This window comes from Coptis chinensis, chromosome 2 (assembly GCF_015680905.1).
Source record: "Coptis chinensis isolate HL-2020 chromosome 2, ASM1568090v1, whole genome shotgun sequence".
Taxonomy (NCBI): domain Eukaryota; kingdom Viridiplantae; phylum Streptophyta; class Magnoliopsida; order Ranunculales; family Ranunculaceae; genus Coptis; species Coptis chinensis.
In genome coordinates, this window is record NC_141457.1 from 23,912,987 (window position 1) to 23,926,276 (window position 13,290).

The window sequence follows — 13,290 nt, forward strand, 5'->3', positions numbered from 1 at the left end:
GTCATGGCCATCATGTTCATGTAATTTACTTATTTACTTATTTATGTTGGTGTTTTTTCCTGTTCGCCAAAGAGAAAAAAAAAAACTCCTTTTTTTCTCTACATTCTCCACCTCAGTGAAGGTTTAACACATAAAACCGAGCCGAACACATTTAACAAGAAGCACTAGTCCCGAAACTCACCGTCAACTGCCCCGAAGGGCCATGCCCACAAAAGGCTATGCCCGTGAAGAGCCACCCACAAAGAGTGTCTTGCTCACGAAGAGCCACCCACAAAGAGTTATACCCACGAAGAGCACGTCGTGCTCACAAAGAGCTATCTTTACAGAGAGTCATGCTTTCAAAGAGCAATCACGCCCACAAAGGGCCATGCCTACGAAAGGCATCAATCAACAATGCATGAGCCTCCACCATTTGTGGAGTACCTCCAACCATGTTGGAACTCAACTCCATAGAGAACCTTTTACAACCCAAAGACTTTTTGCCCATAGGCAATGAAACAAATTCCCAAGTACAAAACTTGTCACGAGCTTCCACCATGTCATGCATATCCACTGACCAATCTTTACAATGACCATCTCTAACAACTTCTTCAAAGTCGTTTGGTTCATCACCCTCGATATTCAATGTGTAGGCAACCGAGTCCAGTTGACCATAATGCTTCACTAGCTTATCATGCCCATACTTCATAACTTGTTTCACACTTCTCTTTGGCTTTGATCTAGCCAAAGCTTGCTGCTCAGGTTGTTGTGGCTCTACTTCTTGTTGAATAGTTCTTTCATTAAGAACCTCACTCTCTATAGCATCCTTTGACGCTTCCATCTCAATCACTTGAGATTCTATAGAATCACCACTATTTCCAGCCTTCTCCGGCCTGCTAAAATGTAGCACCGAAGTCTCATCAAAGGTAACCTCACTACTGACCAGGAACTTGTGGTTCTCAAGACACCACAATCTGTATCCCTTTTCTCTCTTTGCATATCCCAAGAATATAGCTTTCTTAGCTTTAGGATCAAGCTTAATATCCTTCATATGGTAGTAAGCACTAAATCCAAACACGCACAAAGTGTCATAATCAACTGGTTTCCCTGTCCACACCTCATAAAGTGTCTTGCAATCTATCGCCGGAACTGGTTATCTATTATACAAGTAACACGCTATGGCCACTGCATCTGCCCAAAACTCTTTGCCAAGATTGGCATTGGAAAGCAAACACCTAGCTTTCTCAAGAAATGTGCGATTCATTCTTTCTGCTAACCCATTATGTTGTGGCGTGCCCCTCACTGTCTAGTGTCTAACAATACCCTGTTGCTCACAGAACTCTTTGAAAGGACCATAGGTATACTCAATACCATTATCAAACCTCAAAGTTTTCACCTTTCTTTCTATGTGTTTCTCAACCATTGCTTTCCACCTTTTAAATGTCTCGAAAACTTCATCCTTGGACTTCAATATATATACCCGCACATAGCGTGTATAATCATCGATGAAAGAGACATAATACCGATTACCTCCTTTAGAAGCAACTCTAGAAGGTCCCCACACAACCGAATCCACATAATCCAGGATGCCTCTCGTCTTGTGCTTGTCTTGTGCTTGCTTGTACCGAACTTGACTCTGCACTGCTTGCCATAGACACAATGCTCGCAGAATTCCATACTTTGTTTCTCCAAGTCTTTCAGTAGCCCTCACTTGCATAACTCAGACAATCCCCTTTGGCTTATATGCCCAAGGCACATATGCCACAATTTTGTGCACTCATAATCATCACCACATGTACCCACTACTACATCGCCTATCACTGCACTACCCAACAAAGTATACAAGTTTCCATGTCTTTGACCTTTCATAATTACTAAAGAGGCATTAAGGATCTTTAGGACTCCATCATTTCCCACAAAATTGTGGCATTTGGAATCCAAGGTACCAAGAGAAATGAGGTTCTTCTTTAATTCAGGAACATGCCTCACATTGGTTAAAGTCCTCACCACGCCATCATGCATCTTGACCCGTATAGTTTCAATTCCTACCGTCTTACAAGCAACATCATTACCCATCAAAACGGAACCTCCACTCAAGTTCTCATAGGAAGCAAACCACTTCCTATTTGGACACATGTGGTAGGAACACCCGGAATCAAGGATCCACTTATCGGTCATGTGGTCATCTTGTGTAGACACCGAAAAACTTACATCATCCCCATCAAAGCCGGAAGCAAGACTTGTTTCACTAACATCCCTCATTCTCAAACTTACCACTCATCTTATTACTCTTTTTTGGGCTAGGGCAATCACATAGATAATGCCCCTTTTCCTTACAATTGTAGCACCGTACATGTTTTAAAGGCTTCTTCAAACTACCTTTCCACTTTCTTGTGGAAGTCATCTCATTCGACATCACCCTCGCCGTCTTTTCTTTTGCTTCTTTATCAAACTTCTCTACTTCAAATCTAGCATTTGACATCTTGGGAGCCTTTTTTCAAGTCACACACAATAACCCAAAAAAAAATATCTCACTCAGAAATTTTATCAAACACCTTGTCTACGCAAATTTTGAGCACTATGGTTCTTCACCCAAACTCAAAATCCTAGGTCGTATACCCCGCTCCGATACCAATTGTTGTGAATAAATCAATGCGGAAACAACGTTATCCACTACAAATAGATCAACCCTACACAAGGATTGATCTTTCTCACTAGACAAGACTTCAACACCCTCCAAGTACTATCCCAACACTTCTCAATGTCAATTTAACAAGCATATAAAGTAAAGATAATAATGCAAAAGAGAACCAACCACAAGACAAGGATACATCGTGGTTCAGCAATTTACCTACGTCCACACTGGCGAGTTCCAAGCTTTACTAGATGTCCAAAGTAACAGATTACTAGAGCTCTCAATTCACTCACAAAGAATGAACATTCAACTCACTAAGAATTTCTCTCTTACAATCTCTCTCTTTCTTTCTTTTGGTTAGGTTAAGTTTTTACAGAAAAAACTTATATTTATACTGTTTCCGAAAATAGTCGAAGTCCTGCTGAAATACGGTTGGGCGCGGGAGCGCCCTTAGCTAGGCAAAAGTCTAGCACGCGCGCGCCTAACAACTTGTTCGTAGCTAAAGAGAGGAGCACGGGCGTGCCCTTGTCCAGGCATACATAGAGCGCGAGAGCACCTAACAACCTGTTTGCCAAAGAGAGAAAAAAACTCCTTTTTTTCTCTACATCACTTATCCAGGTATATTAACCAAAAAGCTTTAAAAGAAAATTCCAAGGTAGTGCAAACTCAAACAGCCTCGTTGCGAAGAGAAAAAAACTCCAGAGTAATGCAGATGCAATTAACCTCAGTTTGCAATTCAATCCAGTAACCGTGAAATTTCTTCTGTAACACTTTTGAGTTCACTTCTAACGTATTTCCCCATGCAATTCAATCCACGTATTTCCTCTTGTTTCCCATGAATCATCCATAGAGAATGTGAGGGACTAATATACACAACCAATGTATATTATACACGTGTCCAGCATAAACAGAAATACCACACCGACCTCATGTCCTCGTCCTCCGAGCTTACTGCATAGCAATTCACCATATGCAAGTGGTATACTCAGATCACTTCAGAGTGACTCACATCATCAGCCCGCATACCCGATCTAAGATATTCATCCTACGAACTCGCTCCAGAGTAACTCAACTCGCATACCCACACACTGAATGTTCCATTTAGTGACATCATCCATTATCCATATGCAATCATTATCAGAGCCATACTGACACAATCCATTACTGCAATATACGAACTACTGCAACCACTCCCCATCATTACAGAATTCCTACCAACACCAGCCTTACATGCATACCAGATCTCAACCACACATCTGTACTCATCAGTACATGTGTTCCGCAGATCTTCATGCTCAACAACTATAAATACCATCTGCATGAACTACGTCAGACCTGATTCTTCTCTCCCCCATAATCAAGAGATAGATACGTACGCAGTTCGCTCAACAACGAACTCGGTCTTTCCTATATTCAAACCCCTTCTCTTATCTTAACTCATTTGTAAGGGATAACTAAAACACTCTTACATTGGCGCCGTCTGTGGTCTCGATTTCTTGAGAAACCACTTCACAAATCCCAAAACCAAGAAACAAAATCCTCAAGCCCACAAAGCATGGCAAGCCTGGAAGCTCATATCCGGAGCTGAGCGAACCATCTTTCCTTTCTTCTCTTCTCGCACGCCGACACCTTTACATCAACAAGTGTGAATTCATCATTTGTCTCAAACCCACATCTCTGGAAAACGACAAGTCTTTCATCAATGGATATTTTTTTTTTTTTTTGGATTCAATAACTAATTACTTGAAAAACCAAACTTTGGGTAACGAATATAAAGTCAAATTAAAGCTTCAGGATCTTAATTGGGACCATTCTTTTGGTCAAGAGTCCCCTAATCCTAAAACCCATATCATCCTCAATTCGTTGCTTGGTAAGAAATTGTTGCAGAGTTGCTCGATTTGGATCATGAAGAAGATGAAAGCGATCTCACCTGCGTCCTTCTCTGGATCTTGGATCCACTAGCTATGAGAAATCCACCGATCCGTCGCTGCTGACCAATCAGACACTACTGATCCATACCATCGCTTTTAAGTGTGGTATAAATATATTTTACCACCGAACCGTGACAATAGGTGGTGTGGTATATAATAATAGCAAAACTGTGGTATATATGTTTAACGGATACCATGGTTGTTCAAAGAACCGTGGTTTGTATGCCCATGATATACCACGGTTGTCAATAGAACTGTGGCATATAAGCTATTGAAACCGTAGTTTATATTAGTGTATGTGTTATAATACCGTGGTATATAGTTATACTAAACACTACGGTTTATGCCAAATATATATATATATATATATATATATATATATATATATATATATATATATATATATATATATATATATATATATATATATAATAATAATAATAATAATAATAATAATAATAATAATAATAATGCTAGTAGTAAATCTTTCACTTAAAAACCGAACACCATAACAAAATTTACATGAACATTTCCATCTTCCCAACAAATTCCAAAATGTACAATAAACTATCAAACATTGCAAAAAAAGATAATAATAATAATAAAAAAATTCCATTAATTTTTTGAGTGCACTAAGAAAACAAACTTCAAATTTCTTTTCATAAATTAAAAAGATAAGACTCATAAATTAAACTGGAGGGGTCTGAACATAGCTAAAACTCATCCTCATTAAACCTCCCAATCCAAACACCCCATTTTCCGGATACCAACTCTACCACTATAGGATACCAACTCTAATACCATATAATCACACGAGTAATGATGTGCTCTGAAGGCTCAGAAGCCCGAGCCATACATGTTCCCTTTTCACCAATTAAAAGAAACCAAAACTAGGTTGATTTTCTCCCTCACTCCAAAACATGCATGTGCTAAGCGTGAGGTGTCCATTAGAAAAGAGAAAAAATAGTAACAATTCTAGCAGAGTGCGGTATATATTGAGTTTCATAATATAACATATTGGAATTCTATATTAGACCACAAAAATTAAAAGGAATCCATAACAAAGTAATCTCTCATCTTAAGCAACAATGCTTAAAGGCCCCCTCTTAAAAGAAGAGTTGAATCCGCTTCCCTCGGTCTGCAACCCTATGATCAACCTCCTGCAAAATATTTAATGACTCGTATTTGGATGGATTCTTTGAATAAAATGGCCAATGACATAGCCAAATTCAAATTGCAGTAGTTCAAAGTTTGATTTTCATTAGAAATTTCATAACATAACTACCCTAAGAGACAACCTCAGACATTCAAAGATGAATCAAACGGTTTGTCCCACTACTCTAGGAAAAAGAATGATTCAGTACATAGTACTGAATAATTCAACTTTACATTTAAACAATTGAGTTTTCTTTCACTACCTTCCTTTGTTATCACTGCCTGAGGCCTGAATCCATTAGAATCGTCAGTCTTTTTGCGGTTTTCGTGAACTCGCTGCAATGATACAAGTGAAATAACCTTGTCTAAGTTGAGAATGCAGATTCACAGTAGAAATGTGGCTTCTGATATTGAATTCACAGAAACATAAACAATATATTGCAAATAAAATTGACACCTTACCTAAAAGGTTCATCTCCAGTGTACTTAACTGCACCATTTGCATCCCGGTAGAGCACACGATTGAGCATCTCTGATCTTTCTATACCAATTGTGCATAGGTATCTTTGAGTGTTAAGTGTCATCTGCACGCAATACCATAAAATAATAACTTAATAACGAAGAATACCATAAAATAATAGAATTAATGCTAAAGAAATATAAGCACAAGCAGACATTTTAATAATATATAATGTGTAAACTACAATTTACCGGCCCTAAATCAATTGTTGCCCCCTAAATGACGCTTGACATTTGTTTTCTTATTTTTTTGTTTCCACAATCTAAAGTGTAAATCTTAGGACAATATAACATTTGAGTTATATATCACGTGTAAATAAAATACTTACATACCTGTTGCTTGATCTCCTGTTTTCTTATTTGCATTGTTGCGCTGCCTAACTTGGGTGTTGATAGAGCGGTTGGGATGCTTTGGGATTTAATGTCCTATGAAAGCCATTAAACGTCAACAAAGAAAGTGAGTATACAATGCATACTGTTTGCGACATCAACATGATAACAACTAATATGAAACCATAAAAGTCAAAGGAGTATAGAAAATTCATGTCAAGGTAATTGTTTATTTTCACCAGCACCCACCTTTTGTGAATGATTCAGACTCTCCACAGGAGTTGTCTGATTTTCTGTAAGCACCTCAGGATTTGAAACTTCTGTTTGGCCGGCCTCATTGGGAACATTTGCAAAGCACCAACATCTTTCATCTCTACATCAGATTTAGCACCTTCCTTGGATGCTTCGATAGCATTTGGGCTCTTACCTTCGTCCCACCCCAGATAAAGCAAGTAGAAGAAGAAGGCGACAATCGCATCACTTGTTGAGACATACAATTAGATGATGAGGTGCTAAGAGGACTGAACTTGCCACCAACCGAGGTCTTGTGGGAATCCTATGCTCTTGTTGACCGCTTCCAGTTCTTTGGATACTTGGCCTCGGGCTACAATATAGTCTTCGACGATAGGGCTCCCACCGTGTCGAATGTAGTGTACATTAGGGACGAGAACCCGCAAGGCTAGTAGCGCTGGCAATGACATTTTGATCGGGGAACCTGATCCAGTCTTATATGGAGAGCACTTTTTGATTGTGCGCCTTTAAACAAAGTGAAGCCGCAGGTGAAGGAGGGGCAATGCGAGCACCGACGCAGTCTCGTTAATCGTATCATAGGATTTGGAGCCAAAGAGGACTTCAAAGGAACCGTGGTCCTTTCCCGACATTTATTTTAGGTTTTGGTGTTGTGTTTGATGTTACTTTATTATGAGGAGCTTGTTGTATCCGAGATCCAGTGAAATATCTTCGTGGCGAAGTCAACTTGATGGAATTCCCGGCACCGACGCACTCGCATCATTTGCATGTTGGATGAACTAGAAATCAAAAGACCCTTTGGTTTAGCAAACACCATTATCGCCTTTTTCTGCATTCAACAACGGGTATTATTGGTGGTGTGGCGGGAAAAAGAAAAAAACAGCTTTGTTTCCCTTATTTTGTCATAAATATATGAAATTTAGAATGCATCGATATAGATTAATGGGTAGAATCTTGTACATATAATTCATTGGGCATTAAACCGAATGTATCAAGTATGTTAGTCGTATGTACATGCCATACAAATTGTCTTTCTCTTTTCTTTTGTGTGTGTGTGTGTGTTGTTGTGTGTGTGTGGTGGGGGGTAGTTAGTGGAATTTGGCTATGAGTCTATGGAACAATAGAAAACATTTGTAACATACCTACAGGACATGCAGCCGAAAATTTATCCACCATTGGCATATTAAGTGCATGTGAAACTGCCTGACGAGTTGCAAGTCAGGCTTCAATAAGCTATGGATTTGCTAGATTACCAGCCCACCTTCAATTCAAGCTAGCCTGACGCTTCCTTATGATTGTCCATCTCTACATATCTCACCTTAAACAAACAATTACTAGAATTAAAATGCAAAACCTTAATCCATAAAAGCATCAAAAGTCAAAACAAACACATTAAGACCACACCAGCCAACCCACACATACATTCAATCAAACACATTAAGAGCAAGACAAGCTATTTAGAGAACAACCAACCCACTATAGTGAATCATCACAAAGAAACAAAACCTAAATCCTAAATCGTCAATTAGGTATCCAACTCTCTCAAATTTGATTGGCAAGAAGTCTAGTAATTAGATTTTTTCAGATGACAAACATAGATGAAACACCAGAAATTTCGAAGTGAAAATGAGAAATTCTAACTGGTAGACTTTCTATATGTAATTTTTAAAAAAAACTTTGAATTTCAAAGTATAAACGAGAAATTCTTACCATATGAGAATGAAGAAAATTAAAAAAACGAAGCAGGCACGAAACGAGAAGCTCACAACCTGATGAAACAAACACACTGATCTCTTAAAGTTCGGGTTCGAGAAATTGGCCATAAAGTTTTAATGGAAGTTGCATAAGAAAATTGTGCTAACGGTTTAGAGCGAGTGGAACTTGATTTTTTTTTTCTTTTTATGTTTTGATATAAATTCTTCTATCCCCACGGGATTTTAATTTGCCGAAATATAAACCACTGTTTGCCAGGAAACCGTGGGATACTCCCTAACTAAAAAATGGAAAACGAATGGGCCGTGGTATAAACTAACAAGATGTCACGGTTTGTGTAAATTAGTGGTATAAACTAACATCCAAAAAATTAGATGAATTTCGACCGTGGTATACAAATATTAGCCACTATAATTACAAAAACAGTGGTATATACATTCATACCTACCGTGGTATATGGGTCTTTCTGTAGTAGTGAGATAAGTTTATTTGCATTTACTATTGTGTACGTGAAGCTCTTTACGGTTACATACCTTGAATTCAATATACTTTGATCTATTTCAAGTCTATTTGAATTCAATACAGACTCGACCTGGTGAAGTAAATTTATTTCAACTGTTTCATTATTGAATTTATTCGTCTCGTTTTGGCATGGACGTCGCTTCATATTAGTATTATCATTGCGTAGCTCCATGTTTATCATATCACGCTCCAAGCTGGGGCCTAGTCTACCATAACAATCTCCGAACTGGGGCTGGCTACAGCTACAGGGAAATGTTCAATCCACTCAATTTATTACAGGCCAATCTCCGAACTGGGGTTACTCACATTTTTACAGGGCAATTAAAACTTCAAAAATAAACTAGGGCTAGCTATTGACGACGATCTCCAAATCAAGATGCCCACAGACTCACTCGGGTCACGACACCCAGCTGAGTATAACACTCACTCGAGCTCAAACATTACATAGCATCACCACTCTACTCTTGTTATCAAGACCCCAGGGGTCGCCCCAACTCCTGTTGACAAGACCCCAGAGGTCGCCTCCGCTCCTATTATCAAGACCCCAGAGGTCGCCCTAACTCCTATTGACAAGACCACAGAGGTTGCCTCCACTCCTATTGTCAAGACCCCAGAGGTTGCCTCCGCTCCTGTTATCAAAACCCCATAGGTCGCCCCAACTCCTGTTGACAAGACCCCAGAGGTCGCCTCCGCTCCTATTATCAAGACCCCAGAGGTCACCCCAGCTCCTGCTGTCAAGACCCCAAAGGTCGCCTCCACTCCTATTATCAAGACCCCAGAGGTCACCCCAGCTCCTATTGTCAAGACCCCAGAGGTCGCCTTCTGCTCTTATTGTCAAGACCCCAGAGGTCGCCTCAGCTCCTGTTGTCAAGGCTAGCTATCAACTGCGATCTCTAAATCATGATGCTCACTAGAGCCACCAGCTCACTAGTGCAAGAAAACTCACTTGGGTCCTGAGGCCCACCTGAGTATCACGCTTACTTGAGCTCATAGGATTCTTAGCCTCTATAGTTCTTACTAGTTGATGACCTACAACTCTAGGATCAACTCAGCGAGAACGCTCTCCGCGAGCAACACGCTTTCTTAAGCTACCACGCTCAATGGAGCTCATAGGCTTCTTAGCCTTTACAGTTCTTACTAGTTGATGACCTACAACTCTAGGCTCAACTCAGAGAGAACGCTCTCCGCGAGCAACACGCTTTCTTAAGCTACCATGCTCACTGGAACTCATAGGTTTTTTAGCCTCTACAGTTCTTACTAGTTGATGACCTACAACTCTAGGCTCAACTCAGAGAGAACGCTCTCCACGAGCAACACGCTTTCTTAAGCTACCACGCTCATTGGAGCTCATAGGCTTCTTAGCCTCTACAGTTCTTACTAGTTGATGACCTACAACTCTAAGCTCAACTTAGAGAGAACGCTTTCTTAAGCTACCACGCTCACTTGAGCTTATAGGCTTCTTAGCCTCTACAATTCTTACTAGTTGATGACCTACAACTCTAGGCTCAACTCAGAGAAAACGCTCTCCGTGAGCAACGCGCTTTCTTAAGCTAACACGCTCACTCGAGCTCAGAGGCTACATAACCCACCAATTCTCACTAGTTGAGGACCTACATTTCTAGGATCAACTCAGTGTAGAACGTTCTCAACGAGCCGAACGCGCAAACGAACTAAACCACTCTCAGGAGTTCAAACGTTCTCAAGCACAAAACGCTCTCTCGAGCTCATAGGCTACCGAGCCGCAATACTTCTCACTAGTTGAAGACCTATATTTCTAAGATCAACTCAGTGCAGAACGCTCACTAAAGCATCCGGCTCACTCGAGCTCCAAGGCTCCCTCTAGCTACAACTTTCTTACTAATTGAGAATCTACACTTCTAGGATCAATTCAGTACTTGTCAAACCAGCATCACTTGCATCTTTAGTTACTACTCCGCGTGCTTCCCACGTGTGGAATTACTCTCTCATCAGGTCGTCCCCACATAATTGGAATGACCTAATGAGAGGGGGCTATATGAGGGACTAATATACACAACTAATGTATATTATACACGTGTCTAGCGTAAACAGAAATACCACACCGACCTCATGTCCTCGCCCTCCGAGTTTGCTGCATAGCAATTCACTGTATGCAAGTGGTATACTCAGATCGCTTCAGAGTGACTCACATCATCAGCCCGCATACCCGATCTAAGATATCCGTCCTACAAGCTCGCTCCAGAGTAACTCAACTCGCATACCCACACACTGAATGTTCCATTTAGTGACATCATCCATTATCCGTATGCAATCATTATCAGAGCCATACTGACACAATCCATTACCGCATGATATCTGAACTAACTAATGCAACCACTCCCCATCATTACGAATTCCTACAACACACCTCTACACGCATACGGATCTCAACCACACATCCAGTACTCATCAAGATTACCGTGTTGTCGCGGATCTTCATGCTCAACAACTATAAATACCACTGCATGAACTACGTCAGACCTGATTCTTCTCTCCCCCCAGAATCGAGAGATAGATACGTAGGCAGTTCGCTCAACAACGAACTCAGTCTTTCCTATATTCAAACCCCTTCTCTTATCTTAACTCATTTGTAAAGGATAACTAAAACACTCCTTTACAGAGAGTAGAAAGATTTGTATTTCCATTATAGAGCAAGTCCAATAGAGTGTTATAAGGGTTGCTAAAAGCCATATAACATCCCAAACACCATATCATTCTAACAGGGTTGCTAAAAGGTGCCATAATTAAGTTTCTGCATAAATTGAGACGGACGGCAGACATTGTGCAAACCAAACCTAAGTGAGCATAATTGACACATTCAAGCATCCACATAACTGAAATACAGGGTCTATATTGTGTTGCAAGTACCTAATATTTATGTCCAATAAATATAAGACACGTGTCCATCTCTCACACGATCAGCTCTCAGCAGACAAGCTAATATAACGATCAGCTCGTATCAGACGAGTTAATATCGATATGATCGAGTTGGCATCTCAGAACTAACAACCAAGAGCTATATCTTACCAGATCGATACAGGTAGATCGGTCAACCTATGTCGACTATTTATAACAAACAACGGTTACAAAGAGGAGGAGCTCTTGGATCAAACTCTCCATGTTGTAACTCGGCATATGGCTATTGAATGAGAAATATTGAAGGAGGTTAAATGAACCTCAGAGGACATATAAAAAGGAGATGAAGAGACTCACCAAAGGATGGTCAAAATGATACATGAACTAACTACGTATGGCTTGATTCGAGTTCTATCAGAAAAGAGCTCGATGTGTAGGAAACTCAACAGAATTGAGTAAAGCCAAATCTACTAAATACCACTTTCTTTGTGTAACTAGGTGATGAGAATTTTTACCATTTACATGTGTCTAATTAAATTATCACATGTAAGCAATACATTCTTGGCAATCTTCTAGAGCAAAATCTTGAGCCTAAGGGGTATACCAAGTGTCTAACTTTTATTTTATTTTTTCACTTTTCCCTTTAGAGAACACCATCTCTAGTCGGGACTCCCATTCTAATAGAATTATCCTGCAAGGAACCATTTTGTAGGGGTAATATTCCGCCAATGTCCTAAAGATAGGTAGTAGAGTGAGATTACACGAAGGATCGTTATAAGAAAGGGAATAGATGAGCATAAGATAATGGCTTTAGAACTGATCTAGTCAGTTCTGGACAATTCTTACTAGTTTAGGACAATTAGGACAATTTCTTTATTTCGACTAGTTAGTTCGTTCAATGACTAGTTTGGGAGTTCACAGGTAGTTTGGGAACTAGTCCTAGACGACCTTGTGCAGTTGTATTTCAGTATTAGAATAAGAGTCCTATTACTGCCGGACCCCAATTTGTGTTAGGCAAACTCCCAAAAAAAACAATTATTACAAATGTGCCATTGGTTTCAAAAAATCTATAAAAAAAACAATTATTAACAATTATTACAAGTGTGCCATTGGTTTCAAAAAATCTATAAAAAAAACAATTATTACAAGTATGTGTCGTTGTTAAAAAAATTGAATTCTAAACCCCAAACTTAAACAACCCGGCCCGGTCGTTTGAATTTCCCAAACGACTTGGCCGAAACTTAGTCAAACGACCTACCCCCGGTCAAGAGCCCAAAAAACAAAATTTTATATTTTTTCAAAGTTCAAATCCCAAATCGTTTTGGACTAAGTTCAAACGGTGTGGCCATTTTTTATAAGTCCAAACCTCAAACGACATGGCCA

The 13,290-nt window shown here is 39.8% G+C and overlaps 1 long non-coding RNA gene across 1 annotated transcript; it reads right to left on the reverse strand.

The window, feature by feature from the left end:
* Positions 1-5,137: 5,137 nt before the first annotated feature.
* LOC147515450 (uncharacterized) lies at positions 5,138-6,879 on the reverse strand. Its single transcript, XR_015213440.1, has 5 exons — positions 6,799-6,879; positions 6,553-6,645; positions 6,163-6,284; positions 5,964-6,036; positions 5,138-5,705 (listed from the first exon to the last, which is right to left on the reverse strand). It is a non-coding gene; the product is annotated as an uncharacterized LOC147515450 (long non-coding RNA).
* Positions 6,880-13,290: the final 6,411 nt, after the last annotated feature.